This window comes from Heliangelus exortis, chromosome 1 (assembly GCF_036169615.1).
Source record: "Heliangelus exortis chromosome 1, bHelExo1.hap1, whole genome shotgun sequence".
NCBI classification, from domain to species: domain Eukaryota; kingdom Metazoa; phylum Chordata; class Aves; order Apodiformes; family Trochilidae; genus Heliangelus; species Heliangelus exortis.
Genome location: NC_092422.1, coordinates 83,183,394 through 83,201,508, shown reverse-complemented (window position 1 = coordinate 83,201,508; position 18,115 = coordinate 83,183,394). Strand labels below are relative to the sequence as shown.

At 40.0% G+C, this 18,115-nt stretch overlaps 1 protein-coding gene across 3 annotated transcripts in view; it reads right to left on the bottom strand.

The window, feature by feature from the left end:
* Positions 1–9,847, bottom strand: part of PRRG1 (proline rich and Gla domain 1) — a 30,983-nt gene extending 21,136 nt beyond the window's left edge. Inside the window, exon 1 of one of the 3 annotated variants that reach the window (XM_071750780.1) lies at positions 9,610–9,847. The gene's annotated coding sequence lies outside the window, so the exon portion shown is untranslated. Of the gene's footprint in view, positions 1–5,585; positions 5,729–9,609 lie in introns of those variants that run through there. The other 2 variants (XM_071750797.1, XM_071750789.1) reach the window with 2 other exon arrangements.
* Positions 9,848–18,115: the final 8,268 nt, after the last annotated feature.

The following is an 18,115-nucleotide window of genomic DNA, read 5'->3' as shown; positions in this document are numbered from 1 at the left end:
ACAACACAGTTTTCCAGATGTATCCTCTCCAAGCTTCCAACCTACTGATAACCAGGACTTGAGAGGAGAAGGCTCTCTCTCTCTCTCTGTCCATGCTCTGCTCTAAGACTTTTCCCATAGCCTCTCCTGGAAGCTGCTGGCACAGCACAATCCCAGGCTGACTTTTTGACTAATCTTGTACTGTAGCTCAATACATGTTCCAGAAAGCTAAGATGGCTAGCCCTTTACCTTCCAACAACTTTCATATTATTAACACCTAATTTACTATCTTCTACAGTTTGTGGACAGACAGAATTTCCCAAACGTTTCAACCATTTGCTAAAGTTCAGGAGACAGTTAATTTTCAGATTTTAGCATTTCAGTTTCTCAAAGAAAGTATGTATTATTACATACAGACAAGATATACCATATACACCTTATATTGGTAACTACCTAGCTGTGAAAGGAGGGAAGCAGTCCAGTATGGAACCAGTAACTATATCCAGTTCCTCCCCAAAGTGGCTTAAAACCGGATTTGGACTAGGGAAGTAAATCCCAGCACATAACAGAAATTGAGTTGATAGATGGCAAGTGGTCTCTCTAATGGATCCTATTCACTATCTGTAGCTTCCCTTTTTACTTTAGCTCTGGGTCTCCCACCTACCCCCAAATCAACACATTAAAAATTCAGGAAAAGCAGAAAGCAGATTATAACAGTGCTGTCTGCCTTTTTTATGGGTTAGGTTGGGAAGGAAAAAAAAAAAAGAGAAAAAGAGAAAACTACCTTTACTTCCTACTGTACCTCTACAGGCATGAGAGAGAAAGGCCAAGCAAATGCATCTGGGCACAGTCCATTCAAAAGAATACAATTCCATTGTAGGTACAATGTTTGTCTACTCAGAAAAGGTCACTAGATCAAGACCAAAAATGTACTTTTTTTTTCCTGCTTTGAAGCTCTTTACAGACACTTTCTTTCCCTGCACATCTTAAAAAGAAAAACCATGACCCAAATAATACCTTCATGGCTTTTCCAGTAACACAAGCTGGCTGTACAAAATGCAGCCTCCAAGTGTATCAGCCTGTACCAAATATTCAAACACACTCTTTTCACTGAAGGAAAAAGACCTGACAATTCTGTACATTTGAAAAAGATTATCCTCACCTCAATGAAGATTTTCTTGAAAATGTTACAATACTGTGAAGGGTAAGGAGCAATAGCTATTTTCAAATATCGGTTTCCTTCTAAGATACCAGTATTTTTCAAGAAGGTACTAATACTAGGGAAAAAAAAAAAAAAAAAAAAAAGATAAAAATATAGACTTCTGAACATTAACTTCTTAGCCAAAGCAGACCTAGGTAATTTCACACTGGCATCTTTGTTTTGCATGCAGTAATTTTATAACAAACATAAGCCTGCTACTACACAAAGTTTATTTTGCTTTTCTGTGATGAGGCAAACCTGAGGCAAATACTCTGCTCTGTACAGAAATTACTTATAGCATTTATTAGGTAGGCCAGTATTTTACACCTCAATTATTTTAGGAAAATTAGCCAGAAAACAGTAAAATGTAATTTTTTTTGTTTGAAATGCTAAACCAAGCTAGAGAATGTGCAAACAAAGCCTTCTTTTCCAAATATTTACACACTGTCAGCATATTTTAATAGAAGTTTTTACCCTATCTTCCCCTGAAGCAATGCACACATGACAGCATTTCAGAGCATGTTTTAATGAGATTTTCCAGTCAACCAAAAAACAAATTGCATAAAGTGAAGAGTCAAAAATACATACTTCATCTTAGTGAATTATAGAGTAACTAGTGAAAGGATAATGAAGCAGAACTCTTTTACAGATTTTCACCAAGTTTTCTGTCACACAGGGAAACTGCATAAAGGGAGCACAGAGGAAGCTGTACACCACCAGAATCCACAGAGCAGAGGCAGTCATACTCTTCAGTAAAACAGAAAGGTAAGCAGACCTACAAGCCATTAAAAAAGAATTTTTAAAATACTGCTACTTGCCCCTTGCAACAACAATGCCCATCTCCCCTCAAAACAGCTTTAACTGGATTTCCAAATACTTGAAGATGCACACATCATGACCTGTCTTTTTAGTGTATTACACCTAACTTCTCAGTAGAATGTTAACAAACCTATACACAAAATACTCCAGATGATTTACATGTCTGGAGTAAAATAAAAACATAATGCCCTGGCTTCAGCCTTGGAGGGCCTTGTGTTTACCTGGGGCTTCCTCATGACCTCAAGTCTAAAAATTTTACTTATTGGTCCTTTCCAATCAACTGCTACAGAACAGCAGAAAATCTTCAAGTCATGAAAGTCTTCCTTCCTAAAGAAAGCAAACTACTATAGCGGATGGAGGCATTCTTAACATCATAACTTGAGAAAAGACTGAAATTAACATCTGCTTCAAATGTCATTCATAATGACAATAAGAAATAAATACCACAGGAAAGCTCTAAGCCATAGTTTACAAATGATCAACCACACAGCATAAATCCATAGGAAACAAAACTATGGCAAAACTATTCCAGCAGTCACAAAATTATCAATATCACAGAATACTTACAAGAGTTTTCTGCCCTTTCCACCACTTTGAAAACACCAGGGCAGCTCCCAAAACTTAACAATAATTCTACTGATCTCCCCTACTCCTTATGAAGCGCTTCAGTGCAACACCTATTCTGTCTGTGAGTAAAAGCATCAAAAAGTATATATATTATATATATATAGTTCAGAAGGATTTTATCTTTAGAAATCAGTTTTACAGATTTAAGGCAAGAGAAATTTTACACATATTGAAGTTTCTAACACTGACACGCCAAATTCATGTGTCAAACTAGCGAGTAATGAGCTGTATTTGAAGATATAATTTCTCTTGTGTCAAAAGTATACACAGAATTAAAATAAATTTAATTCTTGAAAATTTCATTCACAACTGACAGATCCTCTAGAGGATCTAGCATGTCTAACATTTGCTCTTGGAAGACTTAAAGGGTCTTCCTCTCCCACCCCTGAGAAGCTATACAACTACTCCAGCACCTACAAAATGTGAAGGAAGAGAGGAATCTTCTAGCACAAATAAATACATCACTGATATTTTTAAAATCTGATAATTCTGTTGTGTTCATTTACACATGTATTCTGCCCACCAGCAGGTGCATCACCTCTGGTATTTCTGGTGTAGATTACCCCCACAAAAAATTCATAGAACAGAGCAACCCAGGCTGGAAGGAACATCAAAAGATTGTCTGGTCCAACCTTTTCTGGGAATAGGAGCCAAATTAGGTTGTCTAACCCCCTGCTGAATGCATCCTGAAGCCCTCCAATGATAGTGATTTTACCATGTTCCCGGGAAGGCTGTTCTAGTGAATGAATGGATCTCACTGTAAAAAAATTCTTTCTTATACTAAGATGAAAACTTTGATCAAACATTTGCCAAGAATTCCCAAGGAATGGCCATAGCAAAAGTGCTTTGATACTCCTGTATTTCTGATACAAATGCAGATCTGATTAGCTTGTAGTTAGGCACTTCTTTACAGCTTTTCTTAAGCTGCCATTCCATAAAAGATGTTTGTGGACAGACCTTCCTCACTTTCTGAGTTTGCCCCCAACCTCTGCTCAACAAGTTCTTGTCCCTCTTGAAGGACTTCCTGGTATCTTCCCCCTTGAGTACTTACTTTATTGCTGCTCTTCAAAGATGTCAGCAGAGAAAGATACCAATACACAGCTGCTTCACTGACAGTTTCCAAGTCAGCACTTAAATCAACCCCATCTGAAGCTGCTGTCTGAGCAGGTTGTCTGTCCCCTCCAGCCACACAGTCCTGCTCCCTCCCTTGAGTCAATACAAGGCTTGGCTGGTAGCACCCCAGGCTGGTTGGCCAGCCAAAGGTAGCCCAGTGGACAGCCTTCTGCATGCTGGCATGTCAGTATGTTTGTTTTAGTAAGCCTGGTTTCATCTCAAACAAACCAGCTCCCTGGTTCAGTTGACTGCACAGTGTTAAGGAGTGCTGGGGTCAGCACAAGGTCAAAAGCAAAACCTAGCAAGGATGGAGGGAAAAAGCACAAACTCTTGTTTTGAGGCAGCAGGACATGCTTGGATCAGTTAAGCTGCTTACAAAGCTACAAACACAGCTCTCCAGATTAAGCCAGGCCTTTATTCTGCTGCTGCCCACAGCTCTGATAACCAGCTGTAGCAAACAGAAAATAGCCTAGTGAGTCCATTTCATTTCTGATACTCAGAACTGCTCAGCGCTATTGAAATAAAAGGTCAAGAACTGTGCTAACTGCAGCTGCCAAAGGGGAAATTTATAGGAAGACAGGAAATACACTTAGGTAATAATTCTGCTGTTGAGCTCTCTTTCAAACTCTCCCATGTAGCTGTAAGAATGAAGACAAGGGACAGAAAGGTAACAGAAAGCTGTTTCTCCTCCCAGCTTTATTTAGCAAATAATTTGAAGAGAAATACTCAGCAAATGCATACAAGATCAGTAAATAGCACACTGATAAACCTGAAGGTACAGGCAGATGTAAAGTTAATATCTGACGAAGCTACTACTTCTCAGTTTTCCTGGTAGCATTCCTATAAACTGCCTCACAGCATCGAGCCAACAAATTCACACTTTTTGAGCCAAGAAATAACCATTCTTCAATGTTGAGTAGTAAACATTTAGAAATACAGCTAAGTATAATAAATATTACACAGTTCAGGCAGTTGTATTACAGTTAATTTAGAGATTGGGATTTAATGAGGTATTGCTGTAAAGTGAATCTTGAACCTGGTCCATGGCATTCATTCTTTGACTACAGAGAAACAAAGAGCTCAGCAAAACAGGAACATCCAAAATAACAACAATAGGGTATACCATCTTGTGTTAACAAAAAGTCTCACCTACCCTAGAGTTCTGGCAAACACAGAAGTTCTGCACTTTCAAGTACAAAGTTAACTACATTACCAGGTTTAAGAAGTTTCCTTCTCCATTACTGCCTTTTACATGAGGATTTTGTATCCTGCCTTTTACTCTGGATTTTAGTATCAATTAATCTGACCACAGTTGGAATGAGTAATTATACTGATGCAGATTGATCACTACAGTGAAAAACTGTGTGTTGAGTGGGTCGTCTTAGAACATGAGATGCCAAATTTCAAAAGTCATTTCAGAAGCATCTCAAGAAAGTTGATTCAGATACTTTAAAAGAAACACTCGACTGAGCAGGTACACAGCACAACTGTAATATATAACATGTGATTCAAGATGCAACTGGAGGACAGTCTGTCTCTCCCTTATATAAAAGCAGCTACTCTCAAAAACAAAACAAAAGAGAGCACCAAACATTATACAAAGCAGCATTCTTAGTTTTAAATCAGGTACCACTTCTTGTGCTAATAGTCCAGGAGTCCTAGCCCTGGATGCTAACTCCAATACACTGTACTGTCCAAGTAAGTTTCTTGTGTGATTATACAAGTGTATTTCTAAAAAGATGCACAACTTTTATCCAAATTTTTTTAAAATAATGATTATCTGTTGTTCAAAATAAGTGACAGTCTGAAATAGGTATAAAATAGATTTAAATAAATGTTTCCTTACCAAGCTGAAACATAGGGTGTGATTTCAGGTGGTTGGTATATAATTTCTTTCACTTTCAATATGAAATCAGGATTTGCTTTTGAAATGTAGCTATTTTTCCAATGGTATTCAGAAATGTCAATTAAACCCCAGATCACCTAATAACCATCATCATCAAAACTGCTGGCAACCAGAGAATGGGTTAAGCAATTTTCACACCTCTCAAATGTGAATCAAGTTTTACTTAACAAGAATCAGTAAACAAAACAAAGATAAACAAGGAAAGAGCTGGGCACTGTCAGATTAGATTTTAAAAGGTCTAGCTACAGGTCAGCTAGCAACACCTGTACTCAAACAAAAATAGCTGGCAGGAGAACAGATATTAAACATTAGGTCATTTAATCTTCTCCCTTGCCAGGTTTGTATTTTTCTTTACTGCTCATTGTAAATGCTTTCATTTATAAAGCTGAAGAGGAGAGGAAGCAAGGGATGGGGAAAGAAAGTAGATTGTTTTTGGTGGCTGAAAAAAACCCAACCCAACTGAAAAGCAAAGAAACACGAGCCAGAGCATCCTGGAAACAAAGCTGATGCCAGTTCATGAAAGGGCAAGATTAAAAGCAGCAGAGAAGTTCTGAATTAGGCTGAGAAACTAAAAGTAATAGGATGGTGCAAGAAAATAAAATTCTTGCCTATAGGAGCCTAGGATATTTTGTTGAGTCAATGGGAAGAAATGAAGCATGGGAAATCTACAGGATTAATGGCAGACAGAAGTGGAGGGGCAAAATGACTTAGGTTTTTCCTAGCACTCATACGGGGATGTAAGTGGTACCAATCGTATTCTCAGTTCATCCAAGTTTTTTGTAAGAGTCAGGAAAGGGAAATGATAGAGGGTCAAAAGTAAGTCAGATATATTTATTTTCACCTGATTAATCCTGTGATCCAGCTCACCCGTTGTATATGGCAACAGTTACATTGTCACAAGTGATGAAGGTGACAGATGTAGACAGGAAAAAATGATGGAAAAGAGGATCGCAGGGAAAGTGTGAGCTCTTTAAAATAACACAGCAAACAAAAAATGGTTCACAATATTATACCTTAAATAATTTTGCACTCTTCTTAAGTGTATTTTACCCCAGTCCAGGTACTGTATTTATCTGCACCTGTGCACTTATAAACTGGGACACTGAACCTGGATCAGATTTGGTCTCCATAGTTGTATCCTCATTCTTTGTGTGGACTGGGCAGATAATTATTTCCTCATCTTGGAACAGGTTTGTCACTTAAGGGGGATTTGCCCGGTACTGAGATATTAAGGTGATAAGTACAACAGAAGACACATGAAAATTCATAAATCCACAGCCGAAGCAGAATTCAATAATGTTCAGAAAATAAAGTTGTGACATCATGCAACCAAAATGAGAATAACACCAAAGGACTTACAGCTCTTAATACCTTGAGTATAACAGAACCTTTTAATGCAACAAACGTTTCTTACTTAAAAGAAAGTTGTAGTTCAATATAGATGTACAAAAAGGCTGAAGCTCTTTACTTAGCTAAAGCTAACCAAAAAACTTAAGTTTTCCTCCTCCTTTGTTAGTGATTCTGAAAATGACAATATTCATATAGTTACTCTAACAGTGTGTGACTATCCTTTTCTACCAAAGGAAAATTGATGCCATCATATTCGAATGTCAATACTTGAATGTGTTATAAGCATAGAACCATCACGGTTGGAAAGGGCCTTCAAGATCAAGTCCAACCATCAGTCCTACACCACCTTAACCACTAAATCATCTGCCAAAGTGCCACATCTACCAGCTTTTTTAATAACCCCAGGGACAGCAACTCCACTATCTCCCTGGGCAACCAGTTCCAATGCTTCACCACTGCTTCAGTGAAGAAATTCTTCCTAACATCTAATCTGAATTTCACCTGGCAAAACTTGGACCCTTTTCCTCTTGTCCTATCACTAGTCAATAGGGAGAAGAGGTAAATGCAGTGCTCTGCTATCTGAATTTATAGATTATCTCACAGCATTAGTTTGATGCAAATCTCTGAATGAACTTGAATGAAAAAGTGATAACCCATGTTTTGCCTGGGAATTTTCTGATATTTGCAAATTCCTAGAAAACAGAGATACTCATGAATTCCAGGCTCTATTCTAATTTGCTCTGGAAAATAGAACTTTTCTTGCCTAATAGAGGTTGAAGTGAGATGGCTGGACAGTTGAGTAAAAAGTCTCATTCCCTTGTTTCCATGCAGTATTCTCACACAGAAATTCCCCAGGCTCTCTTCTCTGAATTCTAATCTCACTCACCTGGTCCTGCAAGAACTACTCTTGTAAACTCACCCTTACTGCTTATGTCTACTCAGACTGCTACTCACCTCCTGCACTTGAAAACCTCCCCCACAACCACTTTATCAGTGTCACTCCCTGTGTTCAATACAAGACTTAGAATGCGAAACATAATAAGTTTCACAATCCCTTCTCACTGGTGTTTGTGTGCTTGTGTCTACATACACATATCTACATTTAAAAAGATACATCTCTCAGATGTATACCAACTCATTTACACATAAAAAACCAAACTCTCTCCTCTATCACATCTTTTCTTGAGCTACCATAAGCATCTCTATGGCAGTGCAATCAACCAGACACAACTATTATTCTGGTTAATCAGAAAAAATGTCTGAAAGGTTACTGTGAACCTGTGGGTAAGACTACATAAGCAGTGGGGAGAGGATGGTACAGGAGGCAGCGATGAGCGGCAAGGCTGCAGAAAAATCATGACTAGGGTTTTGTTAGGTTTTTTTTTTTTAGTGACAACACTAACCTGTATTAATAATAAATTTAAGGTGTTGATTTGACAGCAATATCTGCATAACTAACCCTTTTCTCTCCCCAGACTTATCTGTGACAAGGGGGTAATGAAAATATGAGATTCCTTCAAGTGTATTCATTTTCTTACAGTCACCTTCCCTTTACTCACTGGCTCCATTCCTCTCTGTTTTTCTTCCCAACAAACCCAGCCACTGCTTCCTCTTCCACCCCTCAACCAATCCAACACTCAATCCCAGTTTCAACTGAGGTAACACTGAGGATGCCTGCTCCCCTCCTGTTTCCTGTGGGTATGAATAAATAGTTCTCTTGCCAGTGTCAGGCCCTAGAAGGGGTTCTCAGACCTTTGGAAAACTGGGCTCCTCATAGCCTCCACACACCTACCCATGCTCAGCATTTTACAACTTCCAGCGACTACACTGGCTACTGCAGACCTAGTACAGATGGAGTCTGGGTGACCCAGCTAGGAGTGAAAAAACTTTTTAACAGGAATATTAAAGCTTTAGTTTGCTGTGGCTTTATTTTGCGGGTTTCTTTTGATGGCGGTGGCTTTTCTTTAAACTTACAAGAAAAAACTAATAGCTGCCTATTTTAAAGACAACCCTCAACCGCTTTCAAAAAAAAAGAAAGTCAGCAGGATGTTTTCCCTTTATTAAATAGAGTCAAAAACACTTTCTTCCCCGGCTTAACTGGAAATGGCACAAACCCCCTGAGAGAAGTTTTCCGGGCGGCTCCGCCAGCGCCATCGGATGCCGGAGCCCGGCCAAGGGAGGGGAGGGAAGGGGGCCCGGGGCGGTTTCACCTTTTCTCCCTGCCGAGGGCCGCTCCGAGAGACCCCGCACACAGGCCTGGGACCTCCGTGCTCATCCGGGGGCGCCGCCGGGCCCCTCACAGGCGGCTCCGCTCCCCGGGACACGCCGCAGACCCCCGCCTCGTCTCGTCCCGCCCGGGGGCCCGCAGCCCCTCTGCCTGTGGGTGCCCCATGGGGAACCGAGGGGGCACCGCCTGCCCGCCAGCCCCGACCCTCCCCCACGGCGCGGCTGCCCGCTCCGCTCCCGGGACAGCACACCCTGCCCCGACCAGCTCTCCGCCACGCTGCTCCCCTCCGCCCGGTCCGGCTCGGCCCGCGGGTTGGGGCAGAAGGCCCCGGGTCGGCGCGGTGCCTCCTGCCCGCCCGCCCGCCCAACCCCGCTGATCCGCACTCACCGCTCGCTGCCGCCCGAGGCGGGGATCCCCCGGCAGAAGCTGCGCGGCCGGCGGAGGTGCCCGATTGCTTCCGACCCCGCGCTGTCTCCGCCCCGACCGCTGCCCCCGAACTCTCCGGTGTGCGCCCGGCGGAGCCACTGGCGGCTCCCAGTGGCGGCGGCCGAGGGCTGTGGGAGGTGTGCGGCCGCCAGGCGGGGCAGGGAACGACGGGGACCCCTTGGGTGAGGAAACGAGCGGACTGTGGCTGCCACCCCCTTTGCTGCCGCCGCCTTTCCGCCCTCTGTCCCCGCGTTTCGGTGACCGCGGAAAGCCGAGGCGCTCCTCCACGCTGGCGGCAGGGCCAGCGGGACCTCTTGGTGGTGCGGGGTGTACCCTCCCGCCCGCCCATCACTGGGGGCGGCCCCTCGGCTGTGGTCCGGGCCCAAAGCGGCACTGCTGAGGATGGGAAAGGCGTGTTCGGGGGCAATTGCCTCGCCCTACCTGGCCGAAACGTGCCCCCCCCCGGTGTCTCTAGTCCTAACATTTACCCCCGGCAATTGTGCCCTGGGATGGAGATCTAAAATGAGGCGAAAAGTTGACGATTTTACCCTTCGCTGTATGAGGAGAGAGGGCTGTGTGGGGTGGGCCCTGCTTCCCGGAGGTCTGGACCTTTGGTGCTCGGATTTCATTCCCTTGGTAGATGCCTTTCAGGAATCGTAAAACCCTGATGTTCCACATCCACATTAAAAATTCAGGATGGCTGTTTTTATCTTTTCTTTTTTTTTTTTTTTTTTTTTTTTTTTTTTTTTTTTTTTTTTTTTTTTTGGCACTTGCCAACTTTTAGTCCTTCATCTGGAACCAAAGGCTTTGTTAGCTTAAGATTTTTGGTTTGTGCCTATTTTGCCTCTGTGATTTTTTTGTGGATGAGTAGAGGAAGAGGATAAAGCTGCTCAGAAAATTCACAGCGGATTAATAATCCCTACCTGACTTCAAAGGTACTGTTGTCAGTGGAGCAGTGGCCTGGTTATAAATGGTTCAGGAATGATTCACAAAAATAACAGCTTGGTTTGCCAGAAGAGAGATTGAGGTCTAAATGGTATGGAGCATAAAATAGCATTTATTCCATGAAAATGGAAGTGAAACTCCCTATAAATATGCAGAGTTTTTTGAAGTTTACGTTGCTGCTATCTTCCTACTCAGTGATCTGTGGCTTCAATTTTTAGGGGAGTACTATGCTGTATATCAGTACCTTTTACCTTTAAGTTTATATTAACATTCAAGTTGCAATCATCAGAAAAAGGAATGAGGTAATAGTACAGTCACACAAATGTTTAGGGAACAGAAAGATGAGAGAGTTTCCAATAGCTCATACATGTCTCAGCTTCTTTAATGGATCCTGACCTATAATTAAAAGTTAATGCTTTCATAAATGTCAGCTGAGACCTGACACTGAGACCATCAGTATTTAAACAGAAGAAGTTACATTAATACATCTGACAATGCTTTGACAGAATTACCAAGAAATGCAAATCCCTCGAATCTCGGGGAGGCAAAATACTTCTGTAATTTGAAAGTTCACTGAGGCCCTGACAACCAGTGGTCATCAGTAAGTCCCCTATGATTTTTATTTGAGTATTCATAGCTGAATCAGTCAGGTCATAGCTGAATCAAGTTTAGGGAAAAAGAAAAAGGTAAGGTCATTGATAGTGGTTAATTATAGTACTATGTGTAATGCGCCTTGACTGGTTCACAGTTTTATTGGCTTCTCAATCTTCAGTGCCTTCCACCAGTATTTACTATGAGGTCTTCTAAGCAAAAGGCTTCACTCCTCAGAAAAATGTTTTTTTCTATGTGTTATGGAACTGATAGTCAAAAATACTCTGTGTAATTAACTCCAGTTGGATATTAAAAAGTATTTAAATAAAGCCCTCAATCTTATCCGTTCATGGATGTCTGTGAAAGACAAAATCTGTATCACAGAAGAATGGTTCAACTAAACAGTAATTTTAACATTGTTTCAGAATTAATTTTTATTTGTTTTAAGCATTTATTTTTATAAACTAAAGACTCCAGGTCAAAATTCAAAGCTGAGACAAAGAAGCTTAAAAAATTACAAAGTTTTATTATGTTCTCTGTGTTACAACACCGTTAGCATTAGTGAAATAATTATAACTGAAATGCCGAGAAGGCAAGGACACACTGTGCAACCAGAGACTTGACAAAGAAAGCAAGACTGTCCTGAATAATATTTGTGTTTCATTTCGTATTATATTTGTTATGGTAGGATGTGTATATAGTGACTGTGAGTTCTTATATGCTTATGTTGGTTTTTTTAATCTTTGCTGCAAGGAGAACTTGCAAACTCATTTGATCTCTTGAGAATTATAATCTCTCTGGAGAATTATCACCTTTCCATGTGTCATACAGCCTACAAAAAAGTTAGGTTGGGACTCTGTCAGGGACTGCAGTAATAGGATGAGGGGGAATGGTTTCATACTAAGAGAGGGGAGATTTAGATTAGATAGTAGGAATAAATTCTTTCCTGTGAAGGTGTTGAGACACTGCAACAAGTTGTGGAACAGGGAGGTTGTGTTTACCCTCTTCTTATAGGTGTTTGGGGCCAGGTTGGATGGGCTTTGAGTAACCTGGTCTAGTGAGAGGTGTCCCTGCTCATGGCAGGGGGGCTGGAACTCCTGCAACGAGCAGGTAATCTGCAAGGTTCCTTTCAACCCAAACCATTCTATGATTCTATGACACATTTCCAGGTCTGCAGGGACAAAGTTGCTAGGTCAGTTCTAAACTTCAGCAATCCTTCAGCAATCCTTGGTAAAGTAACCTTGAATGTTAACTTACACGGAGATAGATTCATTACTTAGAAACACATAAAATTGTTTAAAGTTAACCTTAAGATGTTTGAGTTTCCCCTTGTCTGCAGCCAGTGTAGTAAAAAGTTTACCAAAAGAACAGTGACATTTTAAGGACTACCCAAGTAGCATGACAAAACCAGTATGATTTTCAAATGCTGAATTTGATGTTTCATGGAATATTTAAATTTCACTGATAACAGTTCCCCTTCAAAACTGAAGGGGAAAATACAAAAATTTAGATGCAGTATTTTAGCTCAATTTCTCTTTTCCAAACAAAGAATTTCTCTTTTTGCATCCCATGACAGTTGAATCAGTGAGAAAAACACTGTTACTGGTTATGGTGCTAATACTTTTTAGAACTAGAAAAGCATCTTCAGTGCTATGGAGAAGGACTTCAAAGGACACTCAAGAAAATTTAGAACAAATTATGGGATTGCAATTACTTTAAAAATACATTTAACTATATTCTATTTACAGCTTGGTTTGAATCATCAGAAGCTCTGTTTTGAACTGTAGACATATAATTCACTAATCTAATGATTTATTTATTTTCTAAAATGAAAATGTTTTGTAATTCCATATACAGATACCATTTAGGTTTAAACACAATAAAATTAAAAGACATGACACTTTATGACTCAGCTGGAACTTTAAAAAGATTTTTACTAAATAAATGATAGGAAAGGTATAAATTTTTGAAAATTATGATATTTTAGACTAGATTACTCTTCAGAATAATGATCTTAAGTTTGTACTAAAATAATACTAGTTGAAATTTCTGTAGCATGAACAAAAAACAGTGGCAAGCCCCATTAGGTTGCCTGAGATCAAGCTGCCCTCCTTGGGATGGTCTCTTCTGACCTTCTGCATTTTCTTGTGTGTGATTGGGACCAGTTTTCATGTAAAACCCAAATTTCTCTTCCTGCCTGTTCCAGCCTAATGCAGGAACTTGTGATGCAGTTGTCCCTGATAGTAAGTGAAAGTGGGAATATCTGGTGACTTGTTCTGACCCTCTCACAAGACAGCATCAGAAGCAGTGCACTTGCCTCATCTCAGCCTCTTCCCTTGTACTGTGTAGAGCAGGAGCTGCTCTGGGCCACCTTTACTGTCCTTTCCCTGAGTTGGCTGTAAGCTGGAAATTGTTTGGCAAAATGCTGTTGCTGTTAGAGGCAATGAAAGGGGGGAAGCAAGTGCTAGAGCAGAGGTGTGGCTCCAGGCTGCTGCAGCTTTTGGAGTACATATGTACGGCTAAGTCATGAGACTTGGATGTGATTCCTAACCCCAGTGCTGATGAGGTTGCCCCATCCTAAATCCAGAGCTCAGCATTTTCTTCAATATCTTGACACCTGATTCTAATGCCCTGATGCCAAAACACCTTCCAGAGGTCCCCACTCTCTGTTATGCTCCTCAAGAATGGCATCAGTCTGATTTCTTCCAAATGCTTTGGTTCATATTGCAGGCAATATGGCAGACTCTGATTGTTTGCAATTATGAGGTTAGAGGTGAGCACTCCATTGCTCACACACACCCCTGAAATTCGTTTGTGGAGAACTACCCAGCTCTTTCATGCACCTCTGACAGCCCCCCATGAGCATCTTACAGACCCTTCCCCCATGAACATCTTACAGACCCCTGGAAGACTGGAAATGGGAGAGGTGAAGCACATCAAGAAAAGAGGAGAAATCAAAGGCAGATGTTTAGGGAACGCCTTATGAAAGAGGATCAGAGGGTTTTTAACAGAAAAGGACCTGTTGCCAGTACATCCTAAAATACCTGTGGGAAGGGGCTGTTCAGCAGCTTGTGGAAACTCAGATTCCTTAGGAGGAAGGTGAACGTGAAAGGAAGTACAGCAAAGGTACAGTTCTTGTGGTGGAAAGCTGCTTGAAATGTCGAAGACAGTCAAATAAAGAAAAATAGATGTGGCAAGTCTGTAGCAAAGGCAGCTAATGAGGGTTGGCAAAGAAACATGAAATCTGACTCAGAAAGGCTGTTATGGAGAAAGGAGATGTTTTGTCAATTGTTAATTTCATCTGTAAGGAATGAAGGTAACTCTTGGCCAGGTACAAGCCATGTGGATACCTGGAATTCAACATTTTCCCTGCATTTTGTCTGGACAATGGAGTCAGACATACATTATTGCAGGTTAGGTCTCTAAGAGTTGCAAATTCATATCTGCATTTCTTTGGAAGGCAGGGACTTTTTCTGTAATAATTTATGAATGCTTGCCACAGGTTGTTTGAATATGCAGTATTTGATCATATCTATTTAACTTAAGAGCAGGTGGTAGGGAAGTAACCAGGAAAGGCAGTAGATGAAAAATATCTCTATAAGGACTAGGAGGCTATTTACCTTAATAGTAATGCAGTACTTTCTTCCTTGATTCCAGATGCATTGCACAGTTTTTGAAGGCTTAGAGCCAAAAGCTCAAAAGGGCAATGAAAATGTTAAAAAAGAATGAACAGAGGACAAGGAATGTCACAGATATATTGGAAGAGAATGAACTGTCATTGAGCCTTGCTGAAAGGAGAGGAGGAAAAAAAGCAGACCAATCCTTAAGTGGAATTAATTGGGGCATCTTACAGTTATGTAGACTTTCTCCTAAGAAATAAATCAATTTTTAAAAATATAGCTTAATAACTTTTAAATTGGGAGAGGTCTCTTCATACCAAGGTGGGATTTCCAGACAGAAAGAGACTCATTGGTGTAGGTTATTGCTGTGTAGGTAGTTCCCTAAGATTTTTGAAAAAAAATTCAGAACACTTTTCTTCTATTTTCCACAAAAAGGTTGGGGATACATTCAGGTCCCACTCACTGGAGATGTCTCACTTTATGTATATAGTTAGTTAGTCACGGGAACACCTGTTGTTAACCCATTTACCACCTGAAAATCTCAAATTCCTGTTAAACTGAATGACTTTCAGTTTTCATGAAAAAGTCTTAAACCTCAGTTTCTCCTTGATTTCTGTCGTGGAATATAAATAATTTTGAAATTTTATGTCATATCTGCTTTCATCTTTGAGAGCATCATTAGTTTTTTTAAAAAATTTGTCATAGGCTCATAACCCCATTAGGTGGTCCACTCCAAAATCCTGAAGAAAAGAGGTACAAAAGTGAGAATACAGCCACACTGTTCTGGGGGAAAATAATTATCATTATCATTATCGTTATCATTACCATTATCATTATTATAATGCAGCCCAGAAACAGGACAAGGAGTGGGAGAAAAAAGAACTCCTGTTCAAGGGAGATGGAAGGCCAAAATCTACCTTTGTAAAAGAATGGACAAGATAAAAAATTAGAAGGAATTGAAGTTGTGGCTGGGCAGTATCTGTAATACTATACTGTTACCTAGGAAAATATGTTGTAGTGTACACCCTAAATTTAGTCATAGTGTACACATACAAAGATAGTGTGCCTTACAAAGTCTTCTTTTTTATGTGTATAATATGGAACAAGTAAAGATGCTTTTAAATGCAGAATTTCCTTCAAACAAACAAAGGAGGAAAATGTAAAGTACAATTTGCTGCCAAGAATAGTGCAGATTTGTAATGGGTAGTGTCTTTCAGACTCAAAGACTCAAATATTAAGCTTTCCTGTTTATGCTGTGCATTGTGTTTGCACAGCTTAATTGTACCTTGCAGTAGAATGTTTCCCTGGATGTCACACTTTCACATAAATGTCACTAGTTTATTATCTCTTTGTCATCAAACAAAGCAAGCAAAGGTGAAACCACGAGCTTTCTAAAGTGCTATGTCAGACACACATCAAATGTTCACATTACTCAACATTTCCTGCTCTGCAGCTTTTTCCTATCCCCTTACAAATGAGAAATTTCAGCACTGAAAGAGCTATTTTGATAACATGAAAACTTGGGTTTTTTTTGGTTTTTTTTGTTTTTTGGTTTTTTTGTGCCATCTGTTTTTGAAACTTCTGATGGCACAAACAAGCAATAATGTCTGTGGGTAAACTGCACAAAATTTTCCAGTGTATTCAGCCATTCTAGTCCCTCTGCCTTAAGGTCTTGGACAGAAAAGAATTCCTCTCATCTCTGCAGGGCTAGAATAACTTCTATTTAGGGCCCATTAAAGTTCCCTCTAAATCAGGCAGAAGAACTGGTCTGTAATGGCAGCACTGGTGAGCAATGTTCCCAAGGAGCTGTGCATATTGCCTGATTATGACCCCTAATCCTGCTTCTGCTCTGGAGCACTCTCTTGCAAAATCTTCACAAGAGCAGAAGGGCTTCACTAAGCAGTTGCTTCCTGCATTACATGATTTTCCACCACATTAATGAATTATACACTCTTGGGCTATTTTCAAGTGCATTGAAGTATCACTGTGTAATACATTAACCAAATTCAAATATTTAAAATTTTTTAATAATCCTTTATTATTCCAGTGCAGTGACATTGGAATGTTTAGTGTTCTGAATGACTGCTCACATCAGAATGGCTTTGTGCTTTCAGCAATTATGATTTGCTACACTCCTTTCCCAAACACTGGCAGGATTTAATGTGTATTCCAGCTGTATCATGAATTCTTTAGAAAGCACCATTTTACATCTGTGAAGGTATTTCCTTGAACTGTTGTAGATCACACAAGCATGGTACCCATCAAAGCCAAATATTACAAAGAAATTGTGAGTGTATTTCTATTCTATGGCCAGCAGTAAGGAGAGCAGGGTGCATGTAAGTCTTATAACATTTTTTATAGTGTATATTTTAGTTTGATTGGTGGCTGCCATGTGACCAACGAAAGTGCCGTCGTTATTTTTCTGGTCCTAAGCATTTATGTGTCTCAGAATTTCTTATGTAGTGCTGAAATAAAACCAGAAGAAACAAATAAAGAGAAATATTTTTTAAAAGCCTAGGTACTCTTAACTGTGCAGTTATTCCTTGCACGTTAGCAACCACAAAATCCCCAGCATTGAGTGACAGGAGTCTGTGAGTTAGACAATAGTAAGCCTCGGAAATGAAGATTATGTGCCTAGATCCCTATGGGGGTAACAAAATAAATAACTTTCTAATCAGGTTTTCTGAGTAGATTTGTTTCTTACTGGAAAAGAATGTGAGAATACTCAGACAAACACCCTGGAAGAAAAACAAGTAACTGATTAAATAATACCATTCTTAAGAGAGTCTGACAACTTAGGAAATTCCAGTTCCCATGTTATTTGTAGAAAGTGATTTTGGATTCACACTGCTGGACTCTGGCCTATGAATTTGCAATGGATTTCCATACCATTAAGAAGAGAGAAAGAATAGGAAGTAGATGAGTGAATTTTCATTATATAACACCATAAAAATCTTTTAAAAGTACATTTGTTATAAAAAATAAATAAGCAACTATGTTTAACAGGGCTGTTCTAGCAATATCAGCATCCCTGTAACATCACAAGCAACCGAGCTTTCTTTTCTGTGGTTTATAGTGTCTCTCCAGAGCATCTCAACAAAATAGTGTCCTTGTGTTGCTTTTTATTCTCAAAGTCTGTTACCTTTTTGGAATATTTGATCAATGCACACATTTAGTGACAAGATGGGAATAAAAAAAGAGCAAATATCCCAAGTATAAAATCCAACATAAATTTAAATGACTGAAAATTGTCTTATTTACCACTTTGTTACTTCATGCTGTCAAAATTCCACTGACACGATCTGATAAAA